Here is a 23,433-nt window from a genome sequence, read left to right on the forward strand (position 1 = left end):
AAAACATCATATTCCTGTCTCCTGGCAGGAGAACAAAACAAGATTTCAAAATGCTTACTTCAATTCAATTTGGGGCCAAAAGTTATAAATTCTGACATTTTTGCAAAACAATATATTCAGAGTGATTTACTTCAATCAAAGCCATAACATAAAGTCGAAAGGAAGAATGCTGACTTGATTAAAACAGTTCGGCTGTATTACTTGAAAATGTTGATGAAATCAGTGTGTTCCCACAGAAGATCTAGACATTTTAAATGTGCAACTTCTTCAAATTAAGAGGAGTATTTTATTGGGAGATTCTTGTTCCAGATGGTTTCATTTCAGTGCTGAACCAGAAAGCTTATTCTAGGTAAGCAGAGGTGACAGGAGGCACTCTCCTTCAAAGACTTTACACGAACACCATCCTTCTGCATGAAGCTTGCTCCAGAGAGCAGAACAACTGCAGGCGTGCATGTGTGGAAGAGATACTGCATGACCAAGAACATTCTTTCAAGTGTTCACTGAATACAGAGAGGCAGCTTTTTATAAACAAAAGGCAATAAACCAAATAAATCCAGCCCACTGCAGAAGATAACACCTGCACGGGAACCCACTGACTTCCAGCTTTTAAGATGTACCTGCGATTTAACCAGCTGCAGATCCCTGCAAACAGGTTTAGATAGAACCATTCTTTTCTCCATCCGACCTCTCAATTCCTCACTAAATTGTCCTTTTCAAGGATGGTAAAAATAGATGTTGTTTTGATATACTTCTTTTGAAGAGTGTGCAGGACCAGATACAAGCCTGACGTGAAAGCAAGAGGTGGCAGACATCTGTGTGATCCCCCCTGTGCCACATACTGGGAGCACACTCCCAGCTGGGTGCAACTGTCCGGGTCAGTCGCTTAGTTTGTCCATTCATCTCCATCCAGGTTTCATGTATACAAAGAAAGAAGTCTGTGCACTAAGCTATGAGAAAGCAAATGCAGCAGCAGCACTCACCACCTGTGCACAAAGCAAGCTCAACAACCCATAGAGATGCTATGAACAGTCCTCCTGGTCTCCCAGTGCTACCCAGTCCAAACTGGCTCTCCACGTTCAGGCTGTACGTGACCAGCTGCCAAACCCAGCCCCTGGTCTGCAATGTTGAACCTCTTCTCCATTGCACTGGTGAAAGCATTGCAAAAAGCACAGCAGTAGGCTGAAGCGCATGTGCACACCCACACTGAACAACAAGGCTAACGTATTTCACCAGTCTGTGTATTTTAGCACCTCTCCCCTGCCAGAACTCTCTGGTCTGCTGCAGCTGCCAGCAGCTCTTAAATGGCTGCGGTCATAGTGTAGACTAAGGGAGGAAGAAGGGAGGGGACGGAAGGAAAAACCAATTTAAAAACAATCCCTTTTAAATGCAAGAGAAAATGGAAATCTGTGAGAGATCTTTCTTGTATGAAAACCAGAAAAAAAAACATAAACCCGGTAACTCCTGCCTCGGCTGTGCCAGCCAGTGGATTAGCTCTTCCTTTCACACCCTCTCAATCCGGAAACTTGTGATCTCATCAAGTGCTGGAAGGGACTGCTGCTGGCTGCTCCCAGCCCATCTCGCTAGCAGAGGTAACTAAAGTGCTATTCACCAGTTGGATGAATGAAAAGTGAAGGGTTTCCTTTACTGCCCTTATGCAACATACAGCGCACAAAGCCTGTCGGTTTTGCCTGCTAATTAATGAAACGTGAGATGAACTGAAGCCAGCCTTCTCATTTGGGGCACCTGGGTTGGGGAGAAAAAGAAGAGGGATAGGATATACCCCAATTCAATGAGCAGCTTTTTCTTATCGGAAGTAAAGCGCAAGATGCTTAGTCACTTCAGTGTTGTCAACACTCCAGTTCTTGGCAAAATCAGCCTGTTTTTAAAAGAAGTCATAGCTTTTGCAGGCAGTTTTCCTCAGCTTTATTTTCAGTAAGAAATCAGTTACGGTTAACCCCCTTTTCATGGAAAACCTTAAAAAAATAGACATTTGGGAGCCTGGAGAATCGTTACTTAATTCAACAAAGAACTCAACGAGCGGGACAAACAAGCAGCGCAGGATCAAAACTCACGCAGTTTCCCAAAAGCGGCTCCGATAAGACCTCCCTTCCTAGCAGAAGCGCCCCTGGGCAGAGATGCTCCTGACACTCTCCAGGACATTCCCCATGCTCAAATCCAAACAGGAACTTGACACGCTGCAGTAATGGAAAAGCATCACTCAAGGTATTTCAGCTGAAGTAGCCAAGCATTAGCAATAGTGACCAGGCAGCTCTGGGATGTATTCTTCCAGAATGTGCAGCTTCTGAAGCCATTTTTGAAGTCCTGGAGAGTGAAGGGAGCCTTTTTCCAAGTGCATATCAGGGCAGAGCTGAGCAGGGGAGAATCATGTCTTGGGTCTACTGTGTCAGTGCTCCCCCTCACCCCAGACCAGCCCAGAATAACAGGGCAGGTACTTGGCTCACTGAACAGTGAAATTCTGTGTCATTGGGAGTCGCCACTGCAGCAGATCCAAAGTGACTCAGTGGGAGCATGGCAGCTGCCGAGGACGGAGAGAGAAACGACTCACAGGGGGAAAAGGAGGCAAACAGAAACCCTGTCCCGCCCAGTGCACGTGGCTGGTCCTCATCCTAGCTCTGACACGCTGGCAACAGAGGGCTCAGCAAAGGGGCTGTGCGTGGATGGGGGCACTGCAGCAGCTGAAACACGCCAAGCACGCTGCTGCGGAGCCTCTGACAAACCAAGGTTCGGCTTCTCTTAGGACAATGCAAGTGCAGTGCCCATGCACAGGAGGCTCAGCGGGTGCTTGCAGCTGAGCCAGGGTCATACAGCTTTGCTGCAGAAGGAGCCTAACTTTCTTTTTAGTGAAAATAAATGTGTTTGTTATTGATAAACTTTTTTTTTTAACACCACCAAGTTTCAGGTGAATATATATGCAGCTCGAAAACACGGTTAAATAATTCAGCTGTTTCCACGACAGCCAAAAAAATCTGGGAAAAGATTAAAGCAAACTCAGCAACAGCCACTCAAAAAACGTTTCCCAAGGCACAGCCAACAAAAACTTGTCAAAGCTCATAAGTTATGAACTAATTTGCACAGCGAGAGCTCTTCTGGCAGCAGGCAGGCAGAGTGCGTCCCTCAGCTCCACAGCACCTCAAGTAGCTGCATGCATGTGGAGACAGCCTCAGGAGATGTGGCAGCAAAGCCCCAGTGACAGTCCTGCCCCAGGTGCCATCACCAGTTCACTGCTCTGGGCTTAGGTGAACACTGTCAATACTGGTAGCTGCTCTGATAAGCAAAGGAAAGAATTTTTTCTCATTTAAAGAGCTGCACTCCTCCCTTCCCTCTCAGGAAGAAACAAACCCCCTGTTTCCACAATGCTCCCCATTATTTAGATACTTTTTGGTGAGAAACCGTAAGTAACTCAAGCAGAAGATACCCCTGTACAGTCTCATAACCATGCTCCACAAAAAGCATCCTTTCAAGGTCCTGGATTACATTTCTCTCTCTTCTCCTTTCTTTCTCTAATCTTCCTCCAGGATACCCCAGTCCTCTACCCCTTCCCAATGTTCTACAGAGTTCACATATTTGCAGGGCTGCTGCTGACTCTCACGAAGAGGAAAAAAAAAAAAGCTGCAACCTCAAGGACAATGGCATGCAAAATCTGAGCATCTCATCTCCACTTCCTCTGTGATCCCCCCTCCCCTTTTCTCCTTTCCTCAATGAAATGACTACGATGGTACTTAGAACTTTCTGCAAGCAACAGATTTAAACTTTGGGTTTATTTGTATTCTTAATCCAAACTTCTACTGCGCACGAGTCCTGCCAGCACTTCAAACACCTCAGCAGTGACAGTAAGTAACACAGATCATCTCCTTTTGTGGGGAAACATGCCGGTTAAAGCATCTGGGCATTAAAGAGAAGCACATCTGGGTACTATCTATTTCAGGCAGCCTTGTTGGAACAGTTGAAAATGAAAATTCCCCCACCCCCACCTCAAAATACAAATTAGGCAAAAAGAAAGCCTACTATTTAACTGGCAGCTTAGCAAGTGGCCTCTACTGCCCTGTGCACTGCCGTGTGCCAATTTGGAAATAATTAATGACTGTTTGCATTGAAGGAAGACTGAAGGGAATGGCTACACAGTTTTCCACTGCCTACCTGTGAGGCAAAGCTGCTCACCAGTCAGAGGAGGGGTGGTTCCTGTACCGCCTGAACTTCAACTTCAGAACTGAAGAATTTGACTTGAGGCTCTCCAGAGTAACTTGGAGGGGTTTGCTTCAGTCTGCCAATTAATTCCAAATGACTGTCAAAACAAAATGTCAATACAGTAAGTGTGTAGTAAATAATTTTTCAGTAAATATGTCCTGACCTTGTCATTATCATGATTAATAGTGAAATTCTATCTGCTGACAGTGTGAAAATAACACGTATTGTGGAGTGAACATTTTATAGTATCTTACTAATTTGGTTCGCAGTTCCTCCACGACTTTATTTATAGAGAGCTCTGTCAACGTACCTCTTTTGATCCACAACACACAGAGTTGCTCTCTACAATCAGGATTTCTCTAGGAGTACTGTGCATCTTTACATGTTCCCCTCAAAAGGCACAATGATTTTTCACAGTGTAGCAAAATCCCCAGAAGGACCCAAGATCAAACTCTTTTCCTTTATGACTCAACAGGATCCAAATCTGTCCCTCAAGAGAGTAAATGTGCTGTCAGCAACCAACTGTAGCAACAAACCAACTCCTTTCATTAGCTGTACTCTGCTCCACAGCTGAGAAAATACATGTTCCGCTCTCCCAGCTGCAGAATGCACCTAGCTGCAACTTGCACGACAGCAGGTGAACTTCTGCACACCCACTGTCCTGCCTGTGCTTTGGCTCTTAAACAAATTACACTTAGAGACAGCACACAAGGCCATCCCTGTCTTTATTCCATACAGAGAGGGCATTCTCTGCCCTATTCTTCTGGATAAAGACCGGGGGGGTGGGGGGGGGTGGGGCGCGGAATGGAGAAGGAAGACTCCCTAGCTTATTATAACTGGTTGATAAAATGCTAGCTCACATTTATCCATCTCAAGCACACCATAGTGTGATCCTTCTCAGGTTTTGGAGGTATCATTGCTGTCGTCTTCACCTCCACCTCACACTTTGAGGAAATATCTCTTTCTTGAGTCACTGGGATTATATTTTCTCCGTTACAGTAACTGTTCTCAGAATTTTCTTATTTACAAAATTTTCAGCCCTCTGTGTAGCCCTGAGCACACTATTACTGCTGGAATCATCCCAGATTTGTTAGGTCTGTCCTCAGCAGTGATCCCAAGAGTTTGCTGGGCTCTTATCTGAACAGATTCTTTCTGTTAGAAGGAAGGAACAAGAATAAGCAGCACAAGAAGAAGCAACTGTCCTGACCACTACTTCTACCTATAAAGCTTATCCAGAGTAAGGCTGGCACGAACTAAGATCTTCAAGCTTCACTGCAGGACAGGTTGCGTAGGACTTCTACTGCCAGAGGCCAGTCCGTGCCTGAACCTGCACACAAGAACCACGGATACAGGATGAAACAAAGGTGTGCAAAATACAATGGTGGCTGCATCTCCCAACAGAAACTGGTACCAGTATCACTAAATAGTCACCTCTTTTGCTTTGCTGCTGCTCAGCCCAATTTCTTGATTCTCCAATCCTATGGTTTTCTATAAGCCATAAAGGGAAGACAGGGTTTCTAAACTCTATTTAGATACATTTAGATACACAAAAACTCCACAAAGACAAGCCTGTAATTTTGCACTGAAAATCGTTCAGCTAATTAATGTGGCTGAGTATCTGCCCAGATTTTTTTTTGGTATGAAGGAACTCAGATTTACTTCAGCACTGACACACATGTCTTCTCTCCACCCACACCACGAGACAATGGACTGCAGACAAAAGTGTATCTGTAGAAACTGGACTGCATGTACCATGAGGCATATTGCCAATTATAAATTAATGAAGTCCAGAAAAGGCAACAATGATCATTCCTCAGGAACAGTTTCCTCTCATATGGTGACTAAAGAAATCCCATATCAGGGTTATTATATAAACCAATTAAATTCTTTAGCTAAAGCAAAAAATTATTATTTTAATGGAGGAAAAACTAGAACATTTGGCTAAAATGTTCTCACAGAAATGTTAATTACCACAGGCATTAAACAAATGGAAATCAAAGCCTACCATTTGTAGAGCACTTTCAAAAGTTTTAATGCAAAAAATGTGCTGGAAAGAAACCTTCAATTTTTCCTCATGAATGAAAGCAAATCCCTGTAAATGAAGCTACATCTATCATGCTGCTAATCAGTCAGCAGCCACAGATGTAATCCATCAATCAAAACTGTTCCTGCACAAACTTTCCATAGAAGATAATGGAATTAATTTGGTTTGTTGGATACCAAAATGCAAAAAGATGCCTGCTCTGCTATTTAATCTCAGAGCCTACCATTCAGAAACAACAATAAGGCCAGATGTAACTAATAGAAGTTATGCTTGCAATACCTCCCATCTTCCACCCTGTGTTTATTCTTCACTGATCCTCAAAGACTGGGAAGAGTTCTAAGAGAAGTTGAGAGTTGCTGTGTGACTCCCACTTTGGTAAAGTGAACTGTCCTCCACTTCACTGGCTGGGCATCAGGCTGAGGAAGGTTTTGCTCCTCAGTGGCCAGTGAGTCCTTGAAGTGATGGGACGAGCAGGATGGCGTCCCATGCACCCAACACGCACACACTGCCTGGGACCTTTTATTGTATCTGCTGAAGCACAAAATTATATCAACTAAACATGATGCTGACCAGGAAGATTATCTAGATCCTACAAGACAAACAGGATCTGGATGTATAGTGCTTTCAGCCTTATTTATCCTTCAAGAGATGCCAAGGCCACTAATGCTACTTCATTTACTGAAGATTAAAATCTAGAGAAGTGTTTCAGAGGAGGCATCATACTAGATGTTGGAGAAAGTCTGGTTTGTTTCTTCAGTGATAAGACCTGTTCTCTTCCAATCAGAAAATTTAGTTATAATTAACCTGAAATAGATTTAAAGCTATTTAGAGGCCGTCGTAAGATGAAAGCACTGACTGGTTCTTTGAAACTCATAAAAAGAAAGTATCTAGTATTAATTCTTGCTGAAAGGTTTCAACATAAACAGACATATAAACATCTAAATAGGCATATTTCTGATGCTCCCCTGGCATGCTTTTGCTCACTTAGAAAGGTGCACAACCCTTTTGTCTCCGGCACATGTGGAACTTTTCCTGGATCCTGAACTTTTCCACTGATTTCAGTAGCTTTGGACCAGATCCAAATTGTCCAAGGTGTAACCTTAATTGGGAAGATAATTTCCTGGTAATAGGAGTACTGGTTTTTTCTGTATAGCATACAGAATCTCAAACTGTATGCCTAAATACATTTTAGACAACTTCTGCCCTCAGATGCACATCTGTAGTTCTTGCGTTCATAATGATTTGTGGTTCCGTACCATATTTACACTACAAACCAGAATGAATATTCGAAGAGCAAGTATTGTTTACTTTGTAAGTAATACATTACATTTTCTATTGCCACAGGAAGCTAGTATGATCTGCTGTGTAAATATGCAACCCATACTCCTGAATATTTTAAGTCACTGATCATCAACAGATACAAGTCACCCCATGATAACCTGCAACTAAAGGCAGAACATTCAAAATTAGAAATCTCGGCAATCGAGAAATGTTGATATTGCAAAATTTGGCTTTGTTTTAATGGGGAACAAAATGGAAGTTTTACTTTAACTATTGCCCAGAAGAGAACAGGTGTCACCACTGAAGACCAACCAGACTTCTCCAACATTTATAAGAAAACGGCAGCTCCTTTCAAATATACTGAAACGTAAGCTAGCCTCCTATTTTTGTATAAATTTTTTGGGAAATGAAAACAGTGTTGTAAACTTTGCTTTTCACATCAGGCTGCACCCAGGTATTCCTCTGATGCTGGAGGGATAATCCAGAGCAATCAACTGAGAAGCATGCTATTTCGGCATTGAATTATATACATGCAGGTATTCCCATTAACATAAAATGCTGATTGAGTATTTTTATATTTTACCTCATAGAGGTGCATATAATTTAAACAACAAGATTATTTATTTTCCTTTCACAACATCTTGTTTTTGTTGAACATACTAACCAAACAGTAAATTGAATCTGATTTTTATTACAATGACCAATACTCCACTAAGGTGGTATTGACTAGTGCGGCCCATTTGTTTGGTCTTGGTACATTAAAAGACATATATATATGTTTTGGTCAATTTTCTCCTGGAAATGGAGGAAGTTATTTTATTTTCCAGCTGAATAAATACTACAACTGTAAAGTTGATTTAAGCAAGGGGAAAGAAATCATTAATATAACAGAAGAATGAGCTGATGCTCTCTCCTTCACACTAGTTATGCACAGTCCAGCACATAACTGGCAAGAAAAATTAAGATGACAAATTTACTAATACACTAAAGATGAAGTCTCCCAAAATCACAGAACTTTTAATATTAAAAACAAAACCAAAAACCCATGCAAAAACATGGCAAAAACCCCAAACACCAAGGGAAGTAAAGAAAGTGAAGTGAGAAGTATTCCAGCTTTCCAGTCTTCTCTTAAATCCTCCTCTTGGTGCTTCCATGAACGCAGTCTCCAAGGCTGGGCTAACGTGCAGCGGTGCGGCAGAAAGAGGCACCTGCAGAGAGCCTTCCTGTGGCATGACCTTGCCTCACCCCAGAATGATTTTAAACACTTTGGCAGCCCAGTCAGACATTCACACCCAGCTGACTGATTTTGGAGGCTGGGAGAGGGAAGATTTTCACCAGATTTCCAGTAATATAAAGGTAGTACAACTCTGCAGAGACCATTCTAAAAGCAAGTTGCTGATACAGTGATCTTGGGTATTCAAAGTACAAAGAGTAAGAGTAGAACAAAGGGGACCATGGATTTAAATTCTCCGGAGATCACACATTCAGTTTAATTTCAGTTTTCCAGAAGTTACCTCCCTGATGAAGATTCCTCTACAGTCAATGGAGAGCTGGGTAAAACTTCAGAGGACAACTAATATCACCGATAATCTGTTTATGATGGATGGATTACCCCCTAGATGTGAGCTTGTCTTTATGCTCCATACGGGGACCTTACATGATTAATTACCTTGTTTTCAGGTAGATAAAGCTGAAGAGTCTGTCATTTTTTCAGTTTGCAAAGGAGAACTCTGCAGGGAATGCAAACAAAATTTATAGAATTGTAAGAAAGACAGACAAACTGAAGGGGATATTCCTTCACCAAGTGTGGACCACAAAAGTGCAGATGCCAGTGAGGAGAAAGCAATCGTTCCCTGAGAGGCCAACTGGAAGCATCACAGCAGAGCTCTGAAAAATGATGGATTCCATCATCCTAGCAGTTCCTGGTCATTTAGAGGAATGGAGAAGGAAAGTGGTGCAACTTCTCACAACTCTGCCAGTCCTCCTTGGTTTGACTTGTAAGATTAACTTTATGCAGGGTGCAAGATGTGTATCATGATGGAGATGTTCTGCTCAGCTCTGTAGGGTGGGCTACATTATACATTGACATGGTAAGGACCGTCAGGATTTGCTTTTTCAGTGCTTCCACACTATTCTCAGAGATCAAAAGCTCTATCAATTAAAGACGACAGAACTTTATTGCATGGAGACAGGATGAAGACACAGCCAATCTATCTGATTATAAATGTACCATAGTCTTGTTATACAGAGACTACTGTCAGTATACACTGACCATATTATGTACTGACCGTTGTTTTCCAACTCCTGATATATAAGATTTCCTGTTTGGGATGTTTAACAACAGTAAGTGTTCAACTTCAAAATAATGTGACGAGAGAGCTTTCCACGTTACCTTCCAATACGTACTACCACCTCAGCCTACAGGCACTGTTTTCTCCTTCAGTAGAGGATTTCAAGTTGTTTGACTCTACCGTGTTTATTTACACAAATACTATTCCTTTCTTACAGATGGATATGATCTGTTGAAGACCTGGAACATTTTATCCCATAGCAAAACTCATTCAAAAGTACCATCTGTTCTTCCTGCAGGGGCACAGTAATGCCAGAAACTGTTTAACGTTCCATAAATTAAGACCATATAATGGATAGCTCATTGTTAAAGTGAAGCAAGGAATCGTTTGGAACCTGATGACAGACATTTTGCTGGGATTTTGACTTAAAAATAGTATCCAGTGTATTATTTTTGCTTTGTTTCTTTAAAAACTTCACATTCAATATTAAACAGCAAAGGCGTGTCACAATCTAGACCATTTTAATGCCTGGCTTTATCCCCACTTCCATCAGTGTCAGCAGGGTCCTTTCTAATAACTTCAGGGGGAGGCTTGGACTGGGCCAATGGGTTAGAACAGATTCACTGAAAAACCAGATTCTGTTCTCATTTACCCTGGTATGCATCTGCTGTATCTGCATGATATACTTCCTAAGAGAACAGAATTCTGTCTACAAGTTTAAGAGCCATTAAAGTATGTCTTATTTTATAGATGTTACACTAATATATTACACTCACACACATACGCAAACAGCTCCCAACCCCGCCTTTCACTTACTGGTAAGAAACCCTAGCCAGAAGGGAACTTCCATTTGCTATTCCTTTCTACATCCAAATGCTAAGCCATGCAGATGTTTAATCAACAAAAAGGCTGGACATAAAATCTTGCTTATGAGTATGTGTCATTTGAGTCAACATTAAAAGAGCTTTCATTCACCATTCATACAGAAAAAAACACAGATTAAAAGAAAAAAAAAGTCTACAACAAAAAAAATATAAAACATGCACAAAATAAATCAATAGTGCTTAATTGGAAAAAAATGGCACAATAAAATCCTCCACCCAAGAGTGGGACTCAAGTGGCACTCTGCCCGGTTCTCTGGGCTTCCCGGGGACAGGCAGTCCTCCCTAACATGCAGCCCTTGTCACACGCGCCGGGAGCTGCGTGTGAGCTGTGCTCCAGAGGCTCAATGCAAAAGTTACACTTCTTAAATCAGAAAACTACTATATACTGGTGCATTTCAAAACCCGTTAGGGAAACAGAGAAGTAGATGACACTTACATGCTCTAAGCAATAAGAATTACAATCTAAAACCTGAGCTATTTAAGCACATAAAGTCATCATTTAAGACTATGTATGTAAGCATATGCAATTATTATAATCTCTTTGTGAAGCTCTCACATTGCTATGATAAAATTCACAAAAGCATAGCACTGTTAGCCCAACCATTACTATTCCCAGAGACAATGCATATATTTTTCCATCACATCAGATCCTGGATGGTGGGGGAAGGGCAGAGTGGTGGGGAGGGGGGAAATGCAACTTGAGAAGTGGTAAGTGTGTCAAAATCTAAATTACTTGGAGATATTTTGCAGCACAATCATCCTTTATGCTTATGCAGCTCAGCTCATATGGCTCACATTCAGCCTGTCACAGTGAATCATTGCTACTTCTTGACTTACATTAACAAAAATAAACCTAACTTTCGCTTCAGTATGTGAGGTAAAATGCTCTCTGAATTCCCAGTCAAAAGGCCAGAAGCAGCATTAAAAATAATGGGTTTTGTAAGAAGCTCACTTCTGAGGAGAACATAAAAAAACAGTCCATGAAGATCTGACTAATAGCACAAACACATGTGTTGCTTATGGAGTATTTGCAAAAAAAAATATCCGTACTGCAAAAGCTTTGTCCACGAGCAGAGCAGACACAGCTTTAGCAGTCTAACTAACAAAGCAAATCCACCCCTATCTACTTAAGTCTATAAACTGCATCAAACAGAAGATATTTAACAAGAGTGATGAACAGTTAGAAAGCAAATCTGGAAAACAAAGTACAAAATCAAAGAGAAACACAGCCAGATACAATCTTTGCAACTAGCAGAACACAAGGCACAAAGCAAAGCCAGCACTAAAACAAAGTTATTTTACACTTCTCCCAGCAAATTTGCAACAAATGTCCAGTTACGAAGGATTTCTGCTGACCTGTGGATATGCAGCAATGTAGATGCAGTGACTTTTCCTATCACCTTTTGTTCCCAGCCATGTCAGCTGTGCTCTGCTCCAAGTGCTGCTCACACTCCCAAATCCCCTTTTCCAGCTCTATCTTAGGAACTGCCCAGATTTTGTAGTGTAATCTGAGCAGGGAAGTACCATGTGCCTATGATATGGTTAATTCACTTTTTACCCCCTGCAATGTCTAAGGAAGCTGCTTCGCATTTCAAAGCCATGCCTACAGCCTCCTGACCAAGGTACAGCCAGAGCAGCACTGGGGCTGCCTCCTGCACCCAAATGGGGCTGTTAAACAACTCGTTCCCACCTACCAAACCTTGGGATGGGGGATTCACTGGCTGCTGAGGCCCTTTTCTCCCTTTCCCCAGGTGCCCAGTGCAGAGGGACCACAGCCCCCACATCAAATGGGCCAGCCCTCCTTGCTCAGGGCCACCACCACAGTGCTGGGGGCATCGCTCTCCCCATGGCCAATACCATGGCAGTCCACTGAGACAGCTCTGGTAAGGCCCAGTGTGACTGACCCCTTGAGACCCAGCAAAGCCTGGGCATCTGGTCAGCGATCTTTGGGAGTGAAGACGTTACATGGGTTTAGCTGCAAGACTCATCCATTCCTCTCTAGTGTTGCCATCAGCTAAGTAAGAAGCAATCGCAGTTTCTTCTGCTAACAGAGGAAAACTTTCTACTACTATGAAAAACATAAACTAAAAAGCCTCTAAACTGTCTTTAATTAATTATTCTGTTAATACTCTTTTACAGTTATTAATCTATTTCTGGTTTGTATTTGCATCATCATCATGCTTAATGATGAGAAGACTGCACTTCCGAGAAGAAGAAAATGCCTCTTGCTCCCAAATACTGCACAGAGAAGCGTTAACCCAGTTGCGAAGCTGCCAAACATGCATGGTGCAAAGAAGAAGGGGTAGAGTAGTCCTCATGTTCTGTCACTCCTGCTCGTCCCACCCCAGCCCCACCATCTAAGTGCTGCACACCAAAGCCCAAGTGATTAACAACTAGCACCAATCTGGTGTAGGCTTTTCCTGAACGTTCAGGTCTTGAAAAGGGTAAAATGCAAGCTGTCAATGGTTGTGCTATTCCCCAAATTTCTTGAAAGCAAATTCCATGTAATCCCAATGTCAACATTGTCAAAGTCTCAAACACTGACAAATCAAATTACACAGGGAGGCGGAAGGAGCCCCACTTGGCAAAAAACCCAGGAGGTTGCTATTACTTTCTCTGCCAACCCCAGGCAGATGGGGGGGAACAGCTATAGCTGCTTTTAAACAGCTGGGAAGGGGCCCCTGAAAGAGATTAAAGGGGAGCAACAGTCAGGAATCGTGGAAAAGGAAGGACATAAGAAACAAAGATGGCAGAAAATAGAAAAGCTTTGGGGGAACTTCAACTCTTGGCCAGAAGGCGGCAAAGCAGTTCCATGTAAGGAACCTCCTTTTTAAATTCTTGGCTTTGTGAGTAACACCTGCAAATAACTTGGGTGGAATGTCTAACAGTTGCATTCTGCATCTGCGGAGTTTTCCTTTCTTCAGACTCCAAACCTTTACTCTGAAGCAAAGGTGCAAGTTGCATCTTCCTTGTTGCATAGCTTAATAAACTAGCTATGTTTGAAATCAACATGTAAGGTAACACTTGAAATAAGGTACTATATATGACTGTTTCAGAGAAAAAATATATATTCTTCAATGGTGAATTGAAGATCTCAGCTCAGAAATTTGATCTTCACCAGTTATAATGATTGCTTACAAAAAGGAAGTGAAGTGATCTCAAAGGTTAGGAATCGCAGCCAAGAGACGTCTCTCTTGCTGGCTGGCTGCGTTTATAGCCACAACCTGTACCTCTGCCAGGCACAGGCATCATCTCCACTGTGCCCTGGGCAGTGCTCCGTGGTCCTCACCCCATTAACATGGGACTCTATGCCTCCCACCCCTGATTCATGTCAGTGACCCCTCTGATTTCTGTGCACCTCAAGCCCTCCAGGTCAGGGCCAGGCGGCGAGGGCTGCACAGCTAGGGCAGGTCACAGCTAACTGCAGGAAGCCAGCTCTTCACTGCCTAATTTCATTAGCCTGTAGAACAGGCTATGATTTGCTGAAATGATGATTAATCAGATCTTATTTTTCTCTAAGGCAGTTAATGAACAGCCAACTAAGTGTCTCAGTAATTCTGAAATAACAAAGGAGTACTCCTCAAGTGACAACTAGCCGCTACTTAACAGCCCAAGCTAGCATCCCAGCAATAGGCAGCCTGGCTGGAAGGGCAGAAGATAAGTGACTAGAATGTCCTTCCACGCACATCATCACAAAGCCACCATTTTTTCCTGCTTCCCTTAGAGCTCAGAGGCCCTGTACTGGGCACTCTGCAAGGACTAAGCATGCCCCACCACCCTCCTCCCCTCATTGCTTGCTCCCAGGGATTTGGGTTTTTTTCTGTACACCAGGGGGCTGCGGACACCCTCATTCCCAGCTGCAGCTCTGCAGAGGGAACCGACCACTGCCTCCAGCCCATCCCCTGTGTCCATTGCTGCTCCTCAGGCCTGCAAACGGTGAGGGGGGGCAGGGAGCACAGCCAGGGGACAGGTGACTGGCTGGGATGCCCAGGAGGGAGGGCAGTGCACTGCTATAGCAGCCCAACATCCAGCTGGAAGAGCCTGGGCATGCCCAGCCTGCCAGCTCAGTAGGGCAGCAACTGTGTATCCTGCAGTTCAGTTCATATCTTTTCCAGACTCCAAATAAATCCGTGAATGCTTAATTTTGATCATATAAATCAGGATAAGATTAAGATATATAAATACAGCTTAGTGCAGTACCCAAAAAGCAAGGAACGACATTTTTAAAAGAATCCACAATCTTGTTTTTTTGAAGTATTTCTTCATTGGGAATTGTGCTGGAGCAAAGAATGCAAAACTCAGAAGTTTCCAAGAGGGGGTCATGTGAAATTACTCTATTTCAAGATTTTCCAAATCACTAACATTTTGATTCTAAATGTATTTGCAAGAATCTGCCAACAAACCATTTTTCACCATCAAAATAGACAATTTTTTTGCAGTTTCTAACTGTCCTCTTTTTTTCCAGGTTTAAAAAAAAGTATTTTTTTTAGAGAACTTATACCATTTCTGTAGGAACTTCTGCAATCCACAATGACATTGCATATTTTTTCAAATAAAAAGCAACCTCCCCCCCCAAAAAAAAGAACAAAGAACATCCTTTGTTTCAGACAAAGAATTTCAGGAGAAACCACAAAATATTCAAGCAAAACATTAAACATTTGATTTTCCACCCATTTTGCCAACAGTCTAAGTTTTCCCATAGTTCTAATATCAGGGTCAACAAGGAGGGGAGGGGAGGTAGGTCAGATGGATGACACTCTGCAACTTAAAATTTGTACTAATTGAATGAAGATGAAAACAGGATGTGATTTGCAGAAAACATTTTTCTTCTTCAACTTAGCTTTTCTTTTAATGAGGAAACAAGACCTACTTAATTTACTCATCAGGAAAAAATGCCATTGAAAAACAAACAGTTGTGTTATTACACAAATCTGCGGGTGTGCTCCTGCCCAAGTGCCTGCCTGCGAACACCTAGCTCTGCACCCCATCCTAGGAACTAATATGAATGCCATGTGCTTTGCACTCTCAGGGCCAGGGCCCAAACATTAGCATGTTACCGATGGCAGATGTTACTTAGTCTCTGGAAGTTAGTTTTAGGAAAGCAGTCTTAAGAAATGGGAACATTTCATTTTAAACCCAGTGGAGACTATTTTATTAACACAGACACATGCTTGCTTGATACACATGCTTCCGTGATATACCTCACCACCTATTGTAGGGTGTTTTTTTTCCAGTGGAAAGACTTACCACAACTGGGCAGCACGTGGAACCTTGGTTGCATGTTTGAGCACCACACTGCCCAGCACTGCACAAGCATGCAACAAAACACTGTTTCTAGCCTCAAGAGATAAGCAACCTCAAACTACAGAAATGTAACCTAGAATTAAATACATGCAACTGTCTGGTCTAGGGGTATGCTTCATCTTCATGATAAACATCATAAAGTGCTAATTTATTTTTTCACGCTTTACAGGAGAGATTTCAGTAAATATATACCTGGGAGTTTCCTTTCTAATTATTAGCATCTTAGTTCATTTTATTTAAACCTGGGAATATAAGTGATGCACTCAAGTTAATCTATTTGCCCAGACTGAAAAGACACTATTACATGTTCTTGTTCTTTTACACATCCTAAAATATTCAGACACTTGCAGCACTCCAGGGTATAGTGTACTATGTCAACAATTTGAGAAGAATGCAAAAATCTTAATAAAAAATTAAGAGATTGCTAATCACGTGCACAGGACATACCCTTTTGGATATGCAAGTAGCTACGCCAGGAACCAAACAGCATGTCTGAAAGCAGACTGCATTTTTGGGTTTGCTCTAAAGGCAAACTAATGTTTCAGAGCATTCTTCAGTTCCTCTTACTGAGTGGATCCATTTACACTCTTTACCAGTTCAGAACTGAGGCGTAATCCCTCAAATCGATCTGCTTTGTACAGTGTCAGATGATATCCTTTCCAAGTAGCCATCCAAGTTTTATACATTAAATCACACGCAGTCTTTCAAGACCATCAGACAGGATGTTGTACTGATTATATGACAGGGCACCACGCATGAGGCAGATTAGTTTAGAATAGGAAAAGATGACACGCTACCAAATGTAAGTGTCCTGGTTATGAAAATTAAATAAATAAAAAATACGCCTCGACAGACCTGGTAAAGCCACTGGGCAAGCCTCAGCAGCTCAGTAAGAAAGATGTTCTCCTCCAACAGTGACTGCATTAGGCTGTTAGTGTGCCGTGGTGACTATCCCCTCCTCGGCAGCAGCTGTGCTGGTGAGACCTCCAGCTGCCTGTCCTTACCACGAGCAGCAACAGCCCAGCTCCCTTCAGATGGGGCTGGTGGAGCAGCCTCTCACAGTCCTCTCTAATTCACTTCAGGAAGGAAAGAGACAAACCCAAAAGACAGCAGGATTATCTTCAATAGTCTAATTAGTGGCTTGAGATAATCCACTTGATTTTGCCTAAAGCAAATTAGGAAGTGCTCCTGTGAACTACGCAGCCAGCAGATAGGACTGCTACCTCCTGACAAAAGGCAGTGACAGCAACGGCAGGCAGTGGCCTGGCACAGCCGTTACCAGAGGAAAAGGTCTGTCTGGTAGTGGTCCGAGAGGTTGGGTATCTGCACAGATGCCCACCCTTGACCCCAGTCTCAAGGTGTTTCAGAAGGTGCAAACCAGGTCCAATAACTCTGCCCAGGAGAGTTGCTAGCATCTTCTCTGCCAACTCGTTTAAATGCCAACAATACATTCAGCACAGCAAAACTGTATTAAAAATAAAATAGAATTGGGCTTTGGTATCAAAAATAAAATCTGGCAGCCTGTTCCCATGCAAAATCCATCAAAAGTGATACATTTGTGGAGGACAGCTGGAACAAATCCATGACATTTAATGACATGGTAAAAGCAAACCTTGAACAAACAACTTTAAATCATTTGAAATACTACTGTGAATAGATGAAACTTTACAGTGCTCACATATTACAATAATTCATCACTTCTAAACAGTTGGTTTTAATTCTTAAAAAAAATCATCATTTGCAGAAGTGGTTGTTGGTTGGTTGTTTTTTTTTCCCATTCCAGACATATATTTAAAGTAGCATTCTCCTATGAAAAGGTTTCAGGCTACACAACACTTCAGAGTTTTAAACGCATTCCATCTCTCTCCTATCTAAAGACTCATGACACCAGCAAAACAGTACTTTTCCAGCTTCTATCTTCTTTCTCCTTTTTTTAATAAGTAATCTGTCCTCCAAAGCCCAGTGCACAGTGCAGAAAAGCTAAAGTCTCAGAAAGTTGTTTCTATAAAACACTTCAAATGGGATTGTCACAGAAACACAGACAACAGATTGCCTTTTAATTTAAATGGGAATTCAAATCCCATAGGCATCCTCTAAACCTCTGTCCATGCATGTATATCCAGCACCATCTTAAATGGTTCACAAATCCTCAGGTGAAAGAACAGCTCTGTCCCCCCATGGGTAAAAAAGCTGTTCAATCTGAACCACACAGACACCCTGAAGGAGTTCAGCTGGTCCCACTTGTGATGGCTGCTGCAGAGCACCAGTGACCTGTGAAATTTCCCAGAAAGAACTGTTAATGGGACCTGAGCTGGGGGATAAGGTACCAAGCTGAAATGATTTAGGACTGCATGAATGTGAGTGTAAGGGGCACATCTTAAGCTGATTCTGTCTGACAAACGTGGTTAAGTTGATATTGGACAAATAGCTCAGCTCTCATTTCAGTAAAGCCCGGGGGACACGCCAACAGTCTCTCCTGGACATGGCTATAGCAGGAGTTGGCAGAGGACCAGCAGCTGCCTGGTAGTCCCCCACCGCATGTCTGGCAGGAGGGACAGAGAGAACATTCACTGTGCTAGTGCAGACTCAGCTAATTTAAGTCAAAAACAAAGGTGGTTTGAGCTAACCTGGCTGACTTTGCAGCGAGGTAGATTAAGAACACCCATAAGACCCTTTCTGCCACCTCTGCTGGGGATATAATCTTTGCTGGTCTTATTTTCTATTTCCAAAAAGTCATGTATCCATGCCCCTGGCATTGCTTTTTCTCTCTCCCTCCACCACCAGTCTAGACAAAACTCCATTAAGATCCTTTTTCGACTATACATGTACAGGTGTAAGGGGTTAGCAGTTGCTAGAAGGTTTCATCGATACAGGAAAAAATGAGCTCCTTGTCTCCCAGGTGTGTCCACTGAATAGAGTCAACTAAAACCAGAACTGAAGTTTCATGCCAAGAATGCTAAGAATAAAAAAAGAAAAATAAATTCCTACTGAAATAGGCAGTAAAGAGCCTGTGAGGTGAGAAGGGACACTTTTTAAGCCTTTACTTCACAAAAAGGAGCATGTGACACGCTTCTTCATGACTTCGTCTCTCCAGGGTCCCCTGAGCCCAGACCACCTCCAGACCGCAGAAGCAGGGTTGCTGTCCATCATGCCTGAGGCGGGCCACGCAGCTGTACCACGGTGGGACCGCTGGCGCAGAAGCACTTCCCACGCTCCTGTCTCCACCCACGTCTCTACAATACCGGATGCCTGGCACTGGTTTGGACAGCTCGGCAGTCATTGCCTGCCTTCATTCATAAAAATGAGACCACACTGATGAAAGCCACAGGCTCTAGTGCACCCAGCTAAAAAAGTCAGTGACATCTCCCGGTCAAGCATTTACTTCCACAGCCTCCCCTACGCGGGAAGCTTGGAGGTCACATCTGGACAATGAAGTCAGGGAGAGCTGCATGTGTGGATCAGTGACAGTGCTTAAACTTCCCCCTGATTTTGGATTCAATCCACAGAGTTAATTAGCAAACAAGACAGACATGTATGTATGCCTTAAAGCAGACCAGGAGACGTAATTAACACAACTTCATTTTCATGAATAATATATTAGGTTTGTAACACACAAGAATTCAATGGTAACTCAAAGGGTCTGGTCTTGCTCTAATTATGTTCAACAGAAGAAGGAGTGGATCCAGGCCACAAGTGAGCTGCAATTTCTTCATATCCAAGTGGGATATATGTTTGTTTCAACAGTTTGATTTCTTGCAAAAAGACTGCAATAATGTAAGCAGAAGAAAACAAGCCACTTTTTGGAAAGCTCCTTTCAGGAGTCTCTTCTTTTAGCTCCTGATCTATATGAACATGAAATTGGAAAAGGACCTCTTGGGATATTAAATCCAGACCCCTGTATTAAAGGCAACGTGTCACTCCCAGCAGAAAGGAAGGTTAATATTATGCCAATGAGCTGGAAGGAAATCCAAATTTCTAATGCAAGAGAATGAGGGGAAAAGCTAAACAAAAGCGAATGCATGATACCATATCTCTATATCAGAGCTTTATTCTAAACACACGGGCTGTTGGTACATCTAAGAGGAGACAAGAAGCAGAATAATTAAGAGTCAAGGTTCTTTCCACCACTAGGGATCTGCATGTAACTTAGAACTAGAAACACCTCAGTGCAGTTCAGCCCTGGGACAGAGGAGAAAGGGGAGCTCCCAGCAGGCGCAGCCCTTGCCTGGGGCAGCATGAGGCCACCTGAGACCATGGCTGTCCCAAGGTCAAAGGCTCATGGAAGAAAGAGACAAGGAGCCCCGGCACTGGTGAGCCAGCTAGCAGCAGTCTGGTTTCTTCTGCTGAAAAGCTAGAAGGCAGCTGTAGGAAAGCATGTGCCCCGCTGTAAGTCTTTCCAGCAACCATAGAAATCTCTGGATAATTTAAGGGACACTTCTGGTTTTGCCAGAAGCAGTTAAATCCCACCTCTTACCCACAAACTAGGGGAAGAAACTCCCAGGCATGGAAAAATTTCCAAAGAACAGCTTGAAAGAAAAGACCAACATTGTAAACATTTGTCATCTCCCAGAATAAAGGAAAGGCGGCAGCTGTGAAAGGCGTGGTTGGCAGTAGGTTTGGTTTGGTTTACACAGGATGGAAAATCTAAAGGCGCAAGAATGATGAGGAAGGACAGTCACGGTACCCTCCATACCCGATAGTCTCCATGCAGGCTTTGAGAACTGAGAGGAGATACCAGACACTATAGCAATGAGAGCCACAGGAGTCCTTAGAGGTTCCAGCACACACACAAAAGGCGCAAAAAGCATAATTTTTAACATGGAGTGAAAGAAGGTCACAGCTTGTAGATAGGATGTAATTACTCTTTGGTCCTGCAAATCCAGAGGAACAGGCACCTACAGGGCTGGAGTGGTCCTGACAGCATGGAAATCCCCCAGCACTGTCCCACTTGTTGAGGAACTGTCCAGCAAAACAAATTATTTCTGAGATATGTAATAACAGGCCTCAATACCAAAACCAGAGAGATAGCAGTTGAGCAGATGCCACTTCTCGCTGCACTACTGCTCTGTAGCAATCTACCACCAGAGCCAAAAGCCAGTCTGGGATGGCTGGTGGGCTTCATCTTGTGCATATGCAGGAGTAAAGCTACACTCATGCCACTGGTACAGACTCCTGCACGCTCATGGGCCTTTTCCAGTGGGCCAACTGACCCTCACCTATGCTCACACAACCAGCCTCAGGTACGTGGGTTGTTGCTCTCCCATGCTGCATGCCAGAGCAGGAGAGAAGGTGCTGATGGCACTGGAATGTCACCTTTATGCCACCAAGCACCGTGACTCACTGTCCATCATCACCCCTGAAAAGCTACCTACCACTTAGTGCACAGAACTGCATAAAGATTACTTCTTCCAGCTTCAAGTAGATCAGAAACATTTGGAAGTATACAATGCCAAATTACCACCTAATGCAACTGAAAAGGTGGTAAAATGGCTGGATGGAAGGAAAAGAGTGAGAGATCTCTCCAACCACTGAAACCAAATTGAATTATAAGAAAAACACTTTTCCTAGTACTTAAATATGCTGCAGGGCTAGTGTTTACCTATTATTTATCCCAGTATAGCTTGAAAAGCATCTTACTGCAGTATGTTCAGACCAGTAGTCCCACAAAAGTGGGATCCCTGAGGAGCTACCAGGACCAATGGCCTCAGCTGCTTTGCCATCAGCTGCTTGTCTTTACTGGGGAAGGTAAAGCTCCAGCCAACACAGTACCTTCAATAAATCCTGCTTAGAGCCTTGCCTCTGAGACAGAATACAGGGATACAATTAAACTAACATGTCTGTTGAAGAACAAGGCAGCAATGGAAAAGGTTTGCCAACACAGTAATGCCATTTAAGGGTGTGATTTTTAGATGATATTTTTACGCCAACACCAGCTCTATTAGTGCTGGTGTAACTGTCTTCAAAGTGATTTTGAAAGTCCAGCTGACTCCCTTTGCGAAAAGAAGCAGTTAAAAGACCATTTTTGGCCTCTATAGGCCCCATTCTGCTATTAGGGAAAAATCTTTCGTATCAAAAATGGTTTCATCCATTCCACTAATATGGGTGGTTTATGTCTAGAAAGCTGTATCTTTCTCAGGTAACTTTACACCCATTGTCTGCATACCATAACCTGTAGCTTTTGTTATTAAATGACAGTTTAACCAAGTTATAAATACAGCCATGTTTATTTTAGGGGATGCGCCCATAGCTTCCCTCTGCAACCAAAAGGACAAGGATGCCTAAAACAGAGATGTCCCGTGAGGGGGAGCAGTAACGGAGAGAATTCAGGGTCTAATGATCTGTTAGAAAACCATAGGAACAGCTACACCCTCAAGTACCACCCTTCTACTCATCGCCAATCGGTGCAAAGAAACAAAACGCAGTACTGATACAACTCAGCAGTAACATCTTCTCTGTCAGTACCAAATGCTTAGAGAAAAAGCTCGATGCCAGTGTGGTACCAGTAAGCTCAAAGCACCTTCCTGCAGGTGGTACAGTCCCTGCACCCAACTTCACCTCCTCTGGCCTTGCTCCCCACGGGTGGCTCAGCTCTGGGCAGACAGACAGGCTCCAGCACAAGTCTCTGAGTAACAAGGGGAATAGATAAGGCGAGGGGAGGCGAGCGGGCAGAGGGCAGGCTGGCTCCCTCTCAAGCCCTCAGCACACCATGAGTGATTCTGCTGCCCGGGTGTGGACTTCTCCAGCAATCCTGCAAGACTAGTCCCCGAAATCTCTGACAGCCCCCTGGTCCACTCTGCCAGGGAGGCAGCTGGTGAGTGTTTGCACCCATCGCTGCTCACTCCAGAAATCCAAGCTGCCCAGCAAAAGCAGGCAGAAAGCACTTTCCTTACTTATCCCATGTACTTTCTCCTCTTCCTTTCAAACTTCCCGTTGGTTTTCACTTAAGCTCACACGAGGCGAGCAAGCCTGCACAACTTGGAGAACACGTTTATGGAACAATTTTGCCAGATTTCCCCCCACCTCCAAACGACATTTGATTTGCAAACACTCCCACCGAACCGCAGGCTGCTCTTGCCTCCACCCAGGGAGTTGTTTTCAATAAAGCAACAGCTCTGAAACATCTACAGAAACTTTTTTCTTTGACAATGTGCCACTTTCAGGGGAAAAAAAAAAAAGAGAGAGAGAGAGAAATAAAAAAAAAAGGAGAGCGAGAAGAGGAACAACGTAAGGAAATATTTACATATTTGTCCCAGTAGCCGCGAAAGGGCTTTGGACCGTGTCACTGCACCAAGGGGCTGCAGCCGCCTCCGCTCCGCCCGGGACCGGCCGCCGTCCCGGGACCTACCGCTGGGCTCCGCGGGGCGGCTCAGCTCGGCACCTCCGCGGAACGGGGCGCAGGGGGCTGCTCTGCTCCCGCCCTCCC

General features: G+C 43.4%; 1 protein-coding gene across 10 annotated transcripts in view; it reads right to left on the bottom strand.

Annotated features, from left to right (window-relative positions):
* FBLN2 (fibulin 2) overlaps nt 1–23,433 on the bottom strand; it is a 106,404-nt gene that overhangs the window by 82,728 nt on the left and 243 nt on the right. For 2 of the 10 annotated variants that reach the window (XM_055805767.1, XM_055805763.1), the window contains exon 2: nt 4,159–4,303. The exons of 1 other annotated variant lie outside the window; for it this stretch is intronic. The gene's annotated coding sequence lies outside the window, so the exon portion shown is untranslated. Of the gene's footprint in view, nt 1–4,158; nt 4,304–9,200; nt 9,262–12,062; nt 12,214–16,865; nt 16,988–23,250; nt 23,410–23,433 lie in introns of those variants that run through there. 7 more of the 10 variants (XM_055805765.1, XM_055805764.1, XM_055805766.1 and 4 more) reach the window with 7 other exon arrangements.

Source organism: Falco peregrinus, chromosome 5 (assembly GCF_023634155.1).
Source record: "Falco peregrinus isolate bFalPer1 chromosome 5, bFalPer1.pri, whole genome shotgun sequence".
NCBI lineage: Eukaryota > Metazoa > Chordata > Aves > Falconiformes > Falconidae > Falco > Falco peregrinus.